Raw genomic sequence first — 16,743 nt, 5'->3', positions numbered from 1 at the left:
TTTTATGAGTTTATTAAACATCAAAATGGGTCCGGGACTTTATAAACACCCTGTATTTTTTAATTTATTTAAAAAGGGAGTTTTGAAGAAAAATGAACTTAACATTTTAGAACAAAAAATTTTTTTAATTAATCTTTATAAATGAGGTTCGCTTACGTATGTATATTTTCCTTTTTTTTTGTAGCTTGATAGTGAAATATCCAGAAGAAACATTCTAATTAATCATTTACATTAACTAAAAATGTAAATTATTAATAGGTGTTTACAAGACAATAGGTATGAACTTATATGTTGCAATTCGTTTCAAGTTAGGACACCAAGAAATATATAAAATTTTCATTTTCGTGCGAAGAATTAATGTTGGAAAATAAAGATACTTAGTTTTAATAATCGCTGCACAATCATCTCTGGTATATTGAACGGAAAATACATAACAAATTATAATTATAAAAATTAAAAAATTCTTTGAAAAATATAATTTCTAAAAACGTAGGTAACTTATGAAGTCATAATATAGAATAATAAAAAGTTATTAAAACTGATATTAACATAATAAAAAGTTAACTCGAATTCAACAATAATTACACAAATTGTAATGATTTGATTTTGCAATGCTTTGATTTTGCAAACTTTTTAATATGCTCTTTAATAGTAGCCGCTAAGAGAAAAGGGCTACAGTTGATACCAAATAGTACGCGGCAAAATCTATAAATTACTGTAGACGAATCATTATCGGGGTCATCTGATCAAAGAAATCTTGTGACATCTCGATCTTCTACATTAATCTCTATTTGTAAGAAAGCTTGTTGAACGTCCCCTATAAAAGCAATCTTGTTTTCCCGAAACGCTAGCATAAGTTCATATATATCTGGGTATAAATTTGGCCCAATATACTAACAGTCGTTAAGAGACAATTCATTTTTTTTTATGCGCGGAACCGTCAAATACAATCCTTAGTTTGCTAGTTATTTTATCGTTTCTTATAACCGCCCTATGAGGTAAATAACATTATGATTTGGGGGATCCGTGTTTTTAACTTTCTCAATTATCCCTTCATTTTCGTAAGTTTTTATAACTTTTTTATATTCTTCAAACAAGGATTTATCATTTTTAAATCTCCTTTTTAATTTGTCAAACCTCTCTAAAGCCAGCTCAAAGTTATCATTTAACAAATGTTTTGTATTTGGTCTCCAGAGAAGTCGCACACTATACCTATTATTTTCAAAATGCAAATCAGAATTAAAACCTTTTAACAATTCACTTTTATTATCAACATTTATTTATTCCAAATCATTCAAGGTTCCAAAACAAAGAATTAAATTTATCAATTTTTTTAAGACTCTCATTACTATGTATAGCTATTCCAAAAACTGTGCCACTCACAGGCATCACCAAGAAATTTGTTTATCTCCAATTTAGGTAATTTAGCGTTAGCAACGTGCGAAATACTTCCATAAGTTATATTTTCTTGTAAATTATTGTTACCACTATTAACCGTTACTTCCTGTCTTGTAGTCTGGGATTTCAGTAAATATCTTTCAATTTTACCTTTATAAGCCACTACTCGATCTTGATACTCTTGACTTTGTATAATATCACTATCAAATTCCTCGCTGTTTTAAAAATAATTTTCAAATTAAGAGCCTTTAAGGCTTCGTTTTTTTCATTTAACTGATTTAGATAATCATACAAAGTATCGTCAGGAAGTATTTCTAATAACAATTTTATTTATTAATTTTGTAATCAGCTGTCTGATTACAGCTCGTTTGGACTTTCATTTTTCAAAATCATCCATTATAAACAGCTCGCACGTTACTATAGTAAATACAATACAATTAATACAATAAAATATCAAAATAAATTACCGACTTAAGGGAGACCAAAACAAAACAAATGTAAACTTACATTTCATGCAGGTGGCCTATTTTTCGGCCGGTGTAGCACCATAACTCGAATTCAATAATAATTACACAAATTGTAATGACTCAAATTATTTTATTCCATTGTGGTTCAGTAGGTTAAATCTAAACTGAAACTTAAGAAGTGCAAAAGTGCATGATCAAATCTTTTCAGTTTTTTAAAATTTTTTAGATGTTTATCTTTTTCATTTCTAGAAGATAACTAGATTACCGATATTTCAACTCCATTCATAATTTAAAAATTATAGTAAAAAAAAGTAAATACACAGAAACTTAGAGAAAACTATTAAGTTTCAAATGCTATAAGAAAAAATTACTTGCAAATGAATCTCCCATAGAAAAAGAATTAGGCATTGAGAGGAGAAGTACACAATAATTATCAAATGCAAAAATTATGTCTATTATTTTAATTAGAACAAACCACAACTTACCCTTTTTTTTTTCATTGGCATTAGCTTCCTTCGTGCCATCTTACAATATTCTGGAAATTAAAAAAAATTAAAATTCCCTGCACATATAACATCTTTTTACAGTTCAAATAATCAAGAAGCTTATTAATGATTCCTTTTTAAGGATTCTTGCATTCTTTTTAATTTTTATATAGCGATCGTTTGCTTTATGATTTAGACTTCTTTTTTAAAATTCCATTTTATAAACTAGCTTTTCAGTCTTAGATGATGAAATCGAAAACGCAACTCAGCTTTCTGACTAACTAGAGTAGAATGATTTTAAATCCTAATAATAGCCATAGGTGTACCTAGACATTTCACCATGGTAGAGCCATAATAGTAATGAACGCTTTCACAGTTATGAGATTTCAAGAAGTTAAGACTTTTTCTAAGACTAAGGTGGGTTTTTTCGAGAAATCTAATTGAACTTTGAAATTGGGTGATTTAAATGTGAATTGGTGGGAATATTATACCTCAGGAAGGTTTGCGTCAGTATTCATATTATTAATAATATAATTAGATATGATATATATAATATATATGTTATTAAATCTGTGCATAGTTTTTAACTACAATTTTTAAATTATATTATTTCATGTCCATATTTTAAAAAGTAATTTTCACTCCTTATTTAAATGAGAGAAAAATTTTTGTTCATAAATATTAATTAAATGCATGCTACGAGACAATTTCTGTGCATACATTTTTTTTCCTCCAAAAGAAAGTAAACTAAAAAAATTTATTTTTTGAAAAACAACTTAAAAAATTCTTTCTATATTTTTATGCTGAAAATCATTAGAAAAGGAACATTAGAAGGTGAATTTTTTTAAAAGATAGAAGCAGGTATTTATTTTAAAAAATTTAAAATCACTCAAAAAATGTATTAACACATTTTTTGAGTGAATTGATTCTATGAGAAAAAAGAAAAATATTATAAAAATTTAACTATTTGAGAAGAATCCGAACAATGTAACAATAAGCCCATAACAAGGTCCATTTTTGTAAAATTGTAAAAAAATGACTCGTAATTTTTGGATATAAAATAAACGTTAAGTCGCATTCTTTCAACCAGGCTCCGCTTTTGTGAATTTGTGCAAATAGGTGCCGTTATTGCAAAAAAACTTTTTCAAGGAGTTTTTAAATTGTAAAGATATACAAGATTATACTCAACACTGTAAAATTATAATTTAAAAAATTAAATTTCAAAAAATAAACAGCAATTGCTGCTACTAATTTAGAGATGCAACATACGAATATTTGGTATTTAGCCTATACTGCTGAACGCAGAATATTTATTTCGGACGAATAAAGAAAGGAGCTTCTGCCGAAGACAAAACTTAGTTCGTTTGCATTTGTCTTCTCCCCCTTCCTGGGCAGGATTTATTCGATAAACAAAACAATGAAGATAAACAAATTTGTGAAGGGACCGTTTTTAAGTTAAAATATTTTGTGAAGGGGTTAATGGATCCAAATTTCTTCTAAGAAGACCCCTGCATAAACACAAATAATTTTTCTGCGTAATTATTATTTAAACAGTTCATTTATTTTTCTTAAAAATGGAATGTAAATAAAAAGACAAGTGTTTTCTTTCATGGGATAACGTCCTGTTTTTTTTTCTTTTTTTTTTTTTTCAAATAGGGCAATGAGGGAGCATTTATAGGGATGAAGCAGGGTGGGGAGCATTTTTTAAAGTGCTTAGGGGAGCACTGGTTAAGGTATGTATCTTTAGTGAACTTATAATAAAATAAGATGGGATTAAAAATAATTTTTGTAACCTTAATGACCAATAAACGAGATTAGCTAAGAAAATAATGTAACATTAGACATGCTGTGAAGCAAATTTTCAAACAAAAAATATTTTAAAAATATTTTAAAGCACTTTGAAATAAATTAAAAATCATAATTATATGTACAATAAGAAAAGCTTACAGACTTTAAAATAATGATAAAAACATATACAAATCTTTGAATCAAAAATAAGCACTTTTTAAAAACTTTTCAAGCACTTTACAAAAATTTTCAAGCACTCAAAAAATCCATATTCAATCAGTGATATTATTGAAAAGCAAAAACTTTGCATAAACAGTTTTAGCGTTAAAAAAAAAACCCAAAAAGATACGAGAGTAAATGGAAACAATCAGTACTTTCCCACGTCACCGAGTGAATTCAACTTGACCCTGAACTCAGAACAAAAGTTCCCTTACCCCCTACGTCAAAAAAAGTGTTAGAAGTAAAATAAAATAAACAAGAATAAAATTAAAATAAATTAAAAAGAAAAACATTTCATAAGGATCCCCCCCCCAAAAAAAAAATATTTTAAGCACAATTTTAAATATGCTTTATATAAAGTTGAGCATTGTTTTTTTAAATTAATAACTACATTACAAAATTATGAAAAAAAATTATATCTAAATTTTAACAAAAACTTATAGCATTAATTATGAGTGTATACTTAAAAATCATATACAAGATTATAATATGTATTGATCACCAATACTGACTCGATAAAAATGAGTGAAGAAATTAGAAAAATAGGAAAGTAGCAAAGTTAAGAAAAATCAAAATGAATTCATACTGCAAATGTAAATTAGCAAACGGCCTGCCTTTTTTGTCTAACATTCAAAAACTGACACATGAAAAAAAAAACATTCTAGCACAATAAAACAACTGATTTTATGAATTGGCAAAAATTAAAATGCATTTATCATTTATGTAACTACTTTTCAATATACAAATCAGCTAAGTTCATTTGATTTAGTAATATAACTTAAAGATGCTGCAGTTATTTTTCCTTATTTCATTACAATTTTTAAAATATTTTGTAGTTTTTTTTACATTTCCGAAATTTTAAGTGAAAGAGCTTAATTAAGCATTCTTATCAGCTAAAATACAATTTTTAGTTCAACAGGTGTCAGTGCATCAATAAGTACAGTGCGAGACCAGTGCTTAAATGACAAAAATCCCTGAATTCAATAAAACCAATTTAATAAAATAATTTATTTTAGAATATAAGTTTAGGCGATTGCGACTAATACAAATTATATTAAATTTAAAGAGAAAACTAAATTTCAATATTCATTTCGGAAAATCGTTTTCTTCTCATAATTTTTTAAATTGTGAATAGAAAAAGAAATCAATTGATATGTATTAAAATACATTCACACACACATATATATATTTAGTTCAAAATGTAGAGAAAACATGGAAAAAGTACAGAAAAAAGGGTAAAAGAAAATTAATAATAATAAAAAAAAATAACGACGGATATAAAATAAATACTTAGAAAAAATTATACCATAGTTCATAAAAAGCCATTATTCATATAACCATTATTTTGTAAAAAGAAATATTGAAAAAGACTGCAAATATTAGTAGAAATGAATGCTGTTAATACAATTTAAATAAAAAAAAAACTTTTTGCGTAATCTTAAAATAATATTTCCCTTACATTAAGAAAAATGCGATTTTTTCCCCCTTCAAAAACGAAAAAAAAAAGAACAAAATGATTTTATTCTTTTGAGTGATAGAAATTCAATGAAACAAATTATCTCTTTTTTGAAAGATGAAACTAGTTGACATTTGAGAAAATGGGTGAAATGCCAAATTCTTAATCAACGACCCTTCTACCCCTTAGAGCGATATTCAATTCACCTACTTATACCAACACCCACGAGTTAGTATATGGAACAAATATACCATAAGGCTAGTATAATTGAAAACATCACTTAACCCCTAAACTATCGGTTAATTTTCAAGAAAACGGTCATAAAAGTGCCCATTTTTTTGGCTTTTGTATTTGTATTACGTATTTGATTATCGCTGCAACTAGTTTAAAATAAACTAACTATCTACAATTACCTTAAAAGTATCCTGCTGTTGCTATCAGGTGTGTAAAATGAGAAATAAAATTTTTTTCGGACAAAAGAAATGAATTACTTTTATTCTTATTGGAGCGTTACTACTGAACACTCCAGCCCGACAATATCACGGGAGCGAGAAATAGCGGGCGAAAACTCACCCCGTCATTTTCACGAGAGCGAGAAGGAAGGGGTTAAGTCTTCAGAATTGCTAAACTAACTGTTAATTTTGTCAAACTTATCCAAATTTAGATTGTTGACACAATAATTAGAGTAATTATAATAATAATAGAGTAATAGAGTAACAATAATAGAGTAAACAATAATTATATTTACAACTAGCATTCTTTTCGGGAAAAAGTGTTTTTTTAAAATTCACAGCTTTCATATTAAACGCATTCATTGCAATTTTCTATTAGCGTGTTTTTCACGAGATTCAACTTAAAGGAAAAAAAGATGCGATTCTGAAAATACGAATTTCTAAATTCTTGCTTGGCTGTTATTTTTGTCTTACGTTTTTGCAAACGTTATTCCAACCAGGCTATCCCCCCCCCCGACCATTTTATTGAAAACTTTAAAAATAATGAATAAGAGGGCCGGGATAGTCTAGGGCACTGGGTCCGATTAAAAGAGAAATTATTTTGTGAAGGGTCCGTTTTTATGAAAAGACATTTTGTGAAGGGTCCGTTAATGGATCAAATTTCTTCTAAACAGACCACTGACTTAAAGAACTGAAACCGAACTTAAAACCATATGGTTCGGTACGAAATGTATAGAACGAATTTGTAATTAACAGATTTAGGACACGGATAAAACATAATTTATTTACCTTCAAGTTAAACTTGATTTTTTGTTACGAAAAAGACCTTAGCAATACATTTTTTTCTTTTTTGTAAAAACCAAAATACGATTTTCGCTTTCAAACTTAATTACATAATTAAACATTTCAACTAATCTACATGAAAATGAGTTGCTAAAACGAGTTCTGAAATAAGTAAAATTTTTCGTGTTTGATTTAGCAAGTATTGGAGTAAATGCAGCTGAAAGTAAAATACAAATTGCCAACAAAATGCGAACTTGTCTCAAGAATTTTTAACGTATTTTAAAACTAATGTACTAATAACATTTTATTTTCGCAAGTAGGTATTTTCATGGGGGTAATGCTCTATTTAGTCAAATTACTTGTAGTAAAATGAAGATTCCTTGTCTAGCACAAGTTTATGAGTTTTAATTATACTTGTTTGCTGCTGAAGTTGCAAAATAATTACTAACTGTACAGTAATCACTTAGAATTAGCTATAACACAAACTTGTTGCTATAGAAGTAGATTAAATAAAGAGTTGGATAAAAGTAAAACGATAATTGGGATTGAACTGAATACAAACTACGAACTTAACTGGAAATTTAATTTTATGATCAATCATGTTTTGGAATTACTAAATTTTTAAAGAAATTTCTTAATTTTGTTTCAAACATTATATTTATATATATATATATATATAAAACACTCGAAAATATTTTTAATCGTTTTTCAAAAAAAACAAAAAAAATCATAATTAGGATCTGCAGTAAGAAAATTTTTTTTCTATCGTTTGAAGTTCTTAATTTAAAAACTTAAAATCTATAAATTATTAAGTAATCATACAATATTCAATAAACAATATACATATACAATATTTAAATAATCGTAACCATTATATAATGACTAGTTTGTGAAAAATATTGCAGAGAAAATGCGAAAATCATTTTTTTGTAATTTAGACAATCGGCAGAAAAAATCTATTTTTAAAAGATAGAAAATTAAGCACTGTTTTACAAATTCCGAATTAAATTGAAATTAGTATAACTGTAGTGATTTACATACCTTAATAAAGATTTAGGGAACAACAAGTTCAGTAAAACTTTAATAAAATTCTAAGATTATCTTTTAGCCTAAAAAGTAGCAAAATTTTAAATTCTTTGGACAAACTGCGATTTGTAAATCTAATATTCCAAATGATAAGAAATCGAAAAAAAATATATTCATTTATTGAATGGTAGAATCATATAAATCTCGGTGCGCTGCCGCGAAGCGGCATTAACCGATTCATCTGTAGTAGTAATTCGATGATGAGGGAAGAAAGTGATACAGGGTGCGGTATTTATTTAATGTCGAATACTAATAAATTATGCAGTTCTAGTGATGAATATTCGGAGGCTAATAAATTTCGAGAAATGCAGAATTGTTTAACTTTAAAGAATTCTTTTAAAGATGCTAGTTTGAAAAAGAATAATTTCTTCTTGCGGGATGTCCTATTTTTTTCTATATACTCATCTGCATCACTATAGAAAACAGTTTTTTGACAAAATGGCTATTAGGACCCCTAAGTAATTTCAGCCCAGGGCCCCACAAATTCACGATCCGCCCATGCCATCCCTGATTTAAAGCAACCTTTTCAGAGTGCACATGCACAGAAAATCAAAGAATTTTTCACAATTTTGTATTGAATCGTTTTTGACAGCTAATGAAAGAAATGAGATTTGATTATCGTGGAAATTTTAAAAGTTTTTCTAGCATTTTTCAAAATAATTACTACTTAGCTACTTAGAATATTACTAAAAACAATTTGCATTTTCAAGATAATCACTGGATTCGAATCATTGATCCAAATCGCATGCTTCGATCAGTAATTTGAATCACTATTCAAATCATGTGATTTCGATCAATATTTGAATCAAGTGAATTAAATAACCGATTAAAACGAATCATTCGAATGACTGATTCTTATGAAGTGATTCCCATTACTGATTCGAATTATACGATTCGGATCACCATTTGAATCAAGTAATTCTGATCTGCGATTCAAATCATGTGATTCAAACACCGATTTGAATCACGTGATTCGGATCGCAAGAACTGATTCAAATCTCATTTTGAATCTAGCAACTTGGATCACTGATTCGAATAACATGACATAAACGACTTCACGTTTTAAATTACGTGATTCGAATCAAATACTACAAAAAAAAAAAATCGGATTTTCAAAAATCGGATTTCCACTTTCCCTATTTCCCAAAATATTTCAGAACATTTAAAACTTGTTAACGCATTTTACGGGAGAGATGACCTGGAATTGAATTTCAAAGCCACTTAACTTTGAAAGAAATCACTTTCCCTTTTTATTCGCATTTCAAACAATAAACTCAGACTAAATAAACGAATTTCATCAGTAGCAAGTAAACTTTAATATGCATGTGGTAATGCATGTTACTTTTATAATAAATGCAACTGTAATTTTATGCATAAATTCAGCTTTTTTTAGTTGAAAATGTATGTAGCATGATTGTGTAACACTACATACTGTTTAGATACAATATAAAGTAATGTTTTGCTATTTGTTTTTATGAAGTAAATAGTAGATACTACTTTACAATATAAAGGCGTATTCATTGCTATTTTAATTATGTCTAGTGTTTATGAAATATAAATGCAGCTATAATTTCATACCTAAATTTAGCTTCTTTTTTTTTTAGTTGAAAATGTATGTACTGGATAATGTTTTACTCTATTCTTGCCTTTCATTCGGATTTCTTTTATGGTTAATATTTATAAAATAAATAGTAGATAATAGTCTACAAAATAAAGGTGTATCTATTGCGATTTTAATTATACCTATAGTGTTTATGAATTTAAAACCTGTTTTGTGTTATTTAAGTATTTCAAAGGGTGAACTTCTTTCTAAGGAATTTTCCATATAGCGAACTTATTATCGGGATTTAGCGACTTCGTTAAATAGAGGCCCGACTGTATATTTCTTAATACATCAACAACAACAAAAACATTGCGATACAAAGCCTTATTGAATAAATTTCTTACAAACAATAAATACTAAAAACGGTTTTGAAAAAAAGCTTAAATTAAAGATCAAACGTACTCACCAAGAATAAATTACTAATTAAATTAATAATTGACTAATTTTCTTTGGTCGAAAATCGCTTTTAAATATCTTAATAAATCACTTTGAAAAATTCGCAATAGAACTGACCGAATACTATTTTGTAAATTATGAAAACAATTAAAGGGTTACCAGATTAAATATGAAAAACGCCAAATCTCAAAACACAACAACGCCAAATCACAAATTACGAGCGAACATTTATACTAGCGAAGTCAAGAGGAGAAAAAATAATTTTTACAAAACTTTTGATATACTCAAGACACATTTTTAAAATTTTTTTTTAAAAAATGCATTCTTTCAACTGATTTTGAACAATGTTGTGGTGACAATTTTTTCAGAAGGGGAATCTTAAAAACTTCAAACTTTCATCCAGACTTTTTTATTTCTTTTCTTTTTTTTAAAAGAGTTTTGGAAACTTAAGTTATTAACTGCATTTAGGTGAATCTGTTTACCAAATTACAACCGTTATAAATAAAGTTTTTTTCCAACTAAATTTAATTTTAAATACTATTTTAATGCTAAATAAAAAAAAATAATCAATTATTACAAAATGTGAGCTTCTTATACGTAGTAAAAGTGTTAAGATATATTTAAAATAATTCTCGGAACTAATATTTTGCTTGTTTTTTAAAAAAAATTGTGCTCTATGACTCAGATAGTTTTATTAAAAAGAAAAAAAAAAGTCATTATCAATCTTAATTTGAAATTATGGTTTCGGTTTTTTCATGTCAAATATGTGAATTCAACAACTGAACAAACAATTTCGTACTTATGCCTTTTTAAGCACTAAGCATAATCAATGTGGACAAAATCCCAGTCGGGATAGCTAGGTAAATTACAGTTGTAACTTTTTAAGCGATTTGTTCGAGTTCAAGCACACTGAACAATTAAGTGGTTTTTATAAAACTAAATTCGTCTTTAAAATCAAATCAATATCACTATCATTAATTTATAAGAACCGGTAAAAGATTCTAAAAAACAACTGTTGTTTTTAAAAACCTTCTCAAAGAAGACTAGTCCCGTTGTGGATTGATCGTAAAAACAGGGTTCCCAATAGAACACCGCAGTCAAGTTGTGGTCAGTTAGCGGGTGGGTGACAGCCTGCGTAGGGACTGAAGGTGAGCCGTCCCCATTAAACTGTTCTACCGTAAAGTGCTCGACTTCGTACGCAGGCCTACCAAAGCAGGGAAGTCATCCTCTCGGTATAGGATCAAAATTGGCACGGCATGTCTTCGGATCATCCTCAGGTATGTTTCCCACACCGATAATCCATTGTGCAGCGCGACGTAAATGAAGTACCTACCTACCAAAAAAGACGATTGTATAAAAATGCACTATAGTGATGTAGGCTAATGGACATCATAATCATTATAGTTGGCCAGACAGTCCAATGTGAGCCAATGCCTTCCTCAGGAGATTTCTCCATGACGGTTTCCGATTTATCTTTGATCTCCAATTTTTTTCATTAATTTCGAGAAAATCAGACTCCACTGAGTCAGCCTATTTCAACCGCGGCCTTCCCCGCTTTCTTGTTCCCAGTGGGTCTAAAAAGCAGTCTAATGGACTTCACATTTCATTATTAATATCTTTTTTAAATTGTTTAAAATTTTTAAAAAGTGTCCGTGTGTTGAAAAGAAAGTAACCATTGTAAAAAATGGCCAGTAGCAACATTTCATAATTTTGACTTATACTAACAATTAGCTTACAATATTCAAAAACGTACTTTTTTTTAATTAAAACATTTTCTTATCAACGACTATGGATGTTTTTGACTATCTATTTTAAACCGTTGACCCAATTCTGAGTTTACGACTATAGATTCCGTAACCTTATAATTTTGAACCCAACTGCGAAGACACGGTATGAAGTATCGGGCGAAACTAGCCTTCGTGAAAAACCTTTAGATGGAACTAAGCAGCATTTTCGTTACATGGAGAGGAAAACCACGAAAACATACTATGGTTAACAAGTCGGGAAGGGGATTTTAACCCAATATATTCGCAATCAACAGTTTCTATCATAGACTAATTATCTGTATTCATTAAAATACTGGATCATCTTTATTACTAATTCTCTAAACATAACAAAACAACTTATTCTTTAAACATATATGTAGTTGAGCAATAACATGCTGGATATTTTTTGGTAACTAAAACCCACCACCAAAAATATGAATTTCCTGAAGTAAATACCGGGAAAAAATAACTATAGCAGATTATAATTGGAGAACCTAGAATAACCACATGATAAGCAAGTATGAAGATCAGGTTTAAAATGTATAGAAGCACCAAGAAACCATTTTTTTTTTTCAAATAAACTTTAAGGAAAACCATCTTATACTACTTTCAGAAAAATCATGAATATTTTAGGTAGACTCATCGCCAATCTAAGCAGTAAATGATTTTATAACTGTATTACCTTAAATCTATAAAATTCATTGTCTTGAAAACATTACTTAACATTATTTCTTTCATTGAATTAAAATTGTCACCCGTTCACAATGTGAACTGTCACGCTGTCAGACTTTGTATTATGATATAAAATGTTTAGTACTGCAGCTCTCTTACAATTGAGAATTAAAAAAAAATAATAATATTAAGAGACAAATACTAGAGTCACATTCATCTCAAAGGGATTTAAATTTTGTTATGCTTAATCTAAAAGCATCATAAACGGCAAATATTTATGAAGGTATAAAAGATTCACAGTTTTCATTTTGTTCTTCATTTGAAGATTGTTCAACATTTAAATTTAATAAAGACACTGAATTTTTTTGCACATTATTTTTAGTTGCTGGAAGACGTGTCAGGTTCTGTAGCTGATAAAGGTGTTTACGGCTTTTAGATTTTTTTTGTGGAGGTTTTATTCGATTTCTTGTCTTTAGATTTTCCAGAATCTAATAAAAGCACGAAATATTATGCGCATTATTTGATATATTATTTTCTGCGGATTCGTCCTCCAAACGTTTTTCGGATTCTGGGTTCCATAAGGGCAAACCAAAACTGAGACGTGAGTAGGATCAATTGCTAATACTTTAATGGATTCATTCATATTTAAATGTATTTCCTACAAATGCCTAATGAATATTAAAAAGTATTCATGATGCCAAAGTATATATGATTGAAAAATTTTCAAAATTTACGAGACCAATTACACATACTCACAAATATAATTTTCTACCAATAAGAACTGCTTACTTTTTTTATTTATAATCATTATTATTTTGTAATTACAAATTGTATAGCTCACAAACAAGTAATTCAAGCAAAGAGTTAATCACTTTAGAAAACTAATGTCTCATCCGTTTACCAGTTATTTGAAAGGTGAAAAATTTTTAGACCCGATATGACTTGAATATCACCATCAAGCAAGAAAAAAAAAGTAGCAGGCTACTGTTTTAAATTAACAAAGGAAATTTTTTAAATCATAATTTTTTTCGTTACTCAATGAGTGAAGATGAATGCTTTTAAAAAATTAATTTCTGAAATAAAATTCTCTGACATCAAGTCATTGTAATTTTCCATCAAGAAAGGCTATTTTCTTTTTCTTTTTTTCTAAATTTCATAATTCAAATATAATAATTTGAAAGAGAGAAAATTATTGAATGGAGAGACATATATTGTTAGTTAGTTATTTTTTGCGCAAAAGCCAAAGAAGGTTATACCTCGTTTAACATCTGATCAAAAGTAAAAATCTGTTTAAAAGTTTTGGAAGAATGCAGTGTATTTAAGATATTCAACAAGTTAGATACTTATTTATTTAGTTAGATAGTTAGTATTTTGTTAGATATTTATTTTCTGCGCTAAAAGCCAAAGAAGGTTATACCTCGTTTAACATCTGATCAAAAGTAAAAATCTGTTTAAAAATTTTGGAGGTTTTTTAGTGAATTAGGTTTTTAAGTGAATTGTCTCCAATAACTCAGGATATTCACTGTTAGAATATCATTGTCTCTTCATTTTAAAATTGGAACACTGGTTCAAGATGTGCTTTAAGGTTAGTGGTTCTCTACAACTGATGCAAATAGGCTCAGGTTCGTTAAGTAAAAGGTGTCTGTGTGTTAATTTTGTGTGGCCAAGACATACATTGTAAAAATTCCTACTGCTTATTCTTACTTAGCTTAATAATTACAATAATTAGTTGCCATTCTATGATATGTTATTCTCTACGGATACTATGGGAATATTTTAAGTTTCTATTTAATAAAAAGAAAAACATTTTCCTTGAATTTAAGTGGTGCCGAAATCAAATTTATCCAGACTTACCAGATTCATTGCAGAACAGGATTAAAGTTTAGAGACTGTTGCGTATCGATAGGCTTCAATAATATGATTATTTCCTCGAGAAATGCATCTGACAATCCAAAAAAGTTTTGCACTATAGGATTTGGAGAATTAAAGTTAGTTTTCAACTTTTGTAACTTAAGTGTATTCTTTGCATAACTGAACTTCAATTTTCGTATTTAATTCATTCAATAAGATCTCGGAAGGGAAAACTTGACGTCTGTAATTTAGAATAATTTATACGACTTCCGTTAGAAAAACCGTACTATTAATACAACAATTCGATATAAGCCTACATTGAAATTTTGACTGGCTATAGCTGAAGAGAACAATGATGCAAGTAACTTGAAAGATTTGAACAAAAAGCGATCATGCTTTTGTTACTACTTGCAATCAATTTGCGAAATTACAAGAATACGAGAAAATTGAAATGTTGAAAATGTTAGGTTAATATTTAGGAGAGATATGGGACCGTTTATATACAGTACATGAGCGTCAGTTTATTACTTTAACACTTTCTTTCATTACGTACTTATAAAAGTAAAAAGTAATAAGTTTAAGTAAAGGAATATTTAATTTACGCAACATTATTGCAAAATAAATAATAAAAAAATTCTTTTAAATATTGACTAAGTTTGGGGTTCGAACCCTGAGGCCTCAAGACTAACAATTTGTTGCTTCCTATCAATTTAACCATTTGGACACACTAAGTATTCGACCTATAACAAACTTTTTATGTAATTTCCCATGGTTTGTCAATAGAACTATATAGTTCCACATTGTGACAAATTCTGGGCTGCCTTGTTTGTCTATAATTATTGGTAGTATAGTATATTATCTGTCCGATTTTGAGAAATTTAATTTAATATTAAAGAGAGATAAGGGGCCATTTATATATACAGTAAAGTGAGCAACAATTTCCAACTTTTAACGGTATTATCGTTAAAAGTTGTACATACATGCTTACACGCGATGAAATATATGCAGGCATACCTACATATTATGCCACATTGTAGGCCTCTTGATTTTTCTATACTTATTTCCTATGGTATGATAGTATAGTATATTGTAATTATGACTGGGCGATATAAGAAATTTTATACCGTGATGTATCGTCAGTTTTGCATCGCGATATAGCGATGTATTTTTGAAATTCATTTACTTATAAGGCGGAGAAAGTCGGATTTCTATCAAAACTTCATACTCAGATTGATTTAAATCAATTTATGAATTTGATGTATATGTTTTGCTTACGAAAGATATTAATGTTATATTCTCTAAAAATGATCGCGCAAATAACGAAAGATTTCTTAGTTTAAAAATAAATAATAAAAAAATAAATAAAATTGAAATTTATCAATATATTTACCTAACAATATAGAAAGAAAATTTAAAAAATAAGTTCGTTAAAAATTATTTGTATGCTTAAAACAAAGTGCTAAATAAATTAAACAAAAAAAAAAACACTTTTAGAACAACACTATTTTTTATCGTTATTATTTCACATAAATAATAAAGTTAAATTGAATAATTACCGAATTCTGAACGAAAAAACAAAGTAAGGTTTAATTTCTTAAAAATAAAAACAAAAGAATTATGATATTCGATAGTATATTCAACTGACAATATTGAAATAAAATTAAAGAAACACGATTATACTCTTTAATAAAACGAAGGGCTAAATGATTTTAAAAAAAGAAGTCGCAATTGCAAACATTACTAATTTTTTTGAATAAACAAAGTTGATTGACTTATGACCAAATCCAAAAGAGGAAAAATAAGTTTTGTTATAATTTCATTTATAAAAATGAAAGCAACTAAAGATTTATAAATTTAAAATCAATAATAAAAACCCATTAAATTATTATTTTTTCCAAAAAGTTTTTAATAAATTAAAATAAAGTAAAAAATAGCGTAACAAATTTAATTACTTATTAATTTAATTCTTTATGGGCACTAAATTAGATTTCCGTTTGTAATAAATTCAATAATGTAAAATAATATTTAAACATATAATATCAAAATTAATTTTCACATTTAAAAATAAAAAAGGAAGTTTTGTTTCAAAAAAACAATTTACCTAACTATTTAAAAAACACTTCTTTATATATTCTTTTCAATAATAGATTACGTTCAGAACAAGGCAACGACGATCACAAAGTCAGTCCCACTGAAAATAATCTACAAGAAACGATATCAAGTAGCGACAAAGAAGAAAAAAAAACTAAGAGGTGCGGAAACGAACATGCGAGATCACGATATATGCTCTCAAAACTGATTCTGATGGTACCGCTCATCAA

This window comes from Parasteatoda tepidariorum, chromosome 7 (genome assembly GCF_982258835.1).
Source record: "Parasteatoda tepidariorum strain Cologne lab strain chromosome 7, Ptep-v5.0, whole genome shotgun sequence".
Classification (NCBI taxonomy): Eukaryota; Metazoa; Arthropoda; class Arachnida; order Araneae; family Theridiidae; genus Parasteatoda; species Parasteatoda tepidariorum.
The sequence above is the reverse complement of the archived record's forward strand: the minus strand, read 5'-3'. Positions refer to the sequence as shown.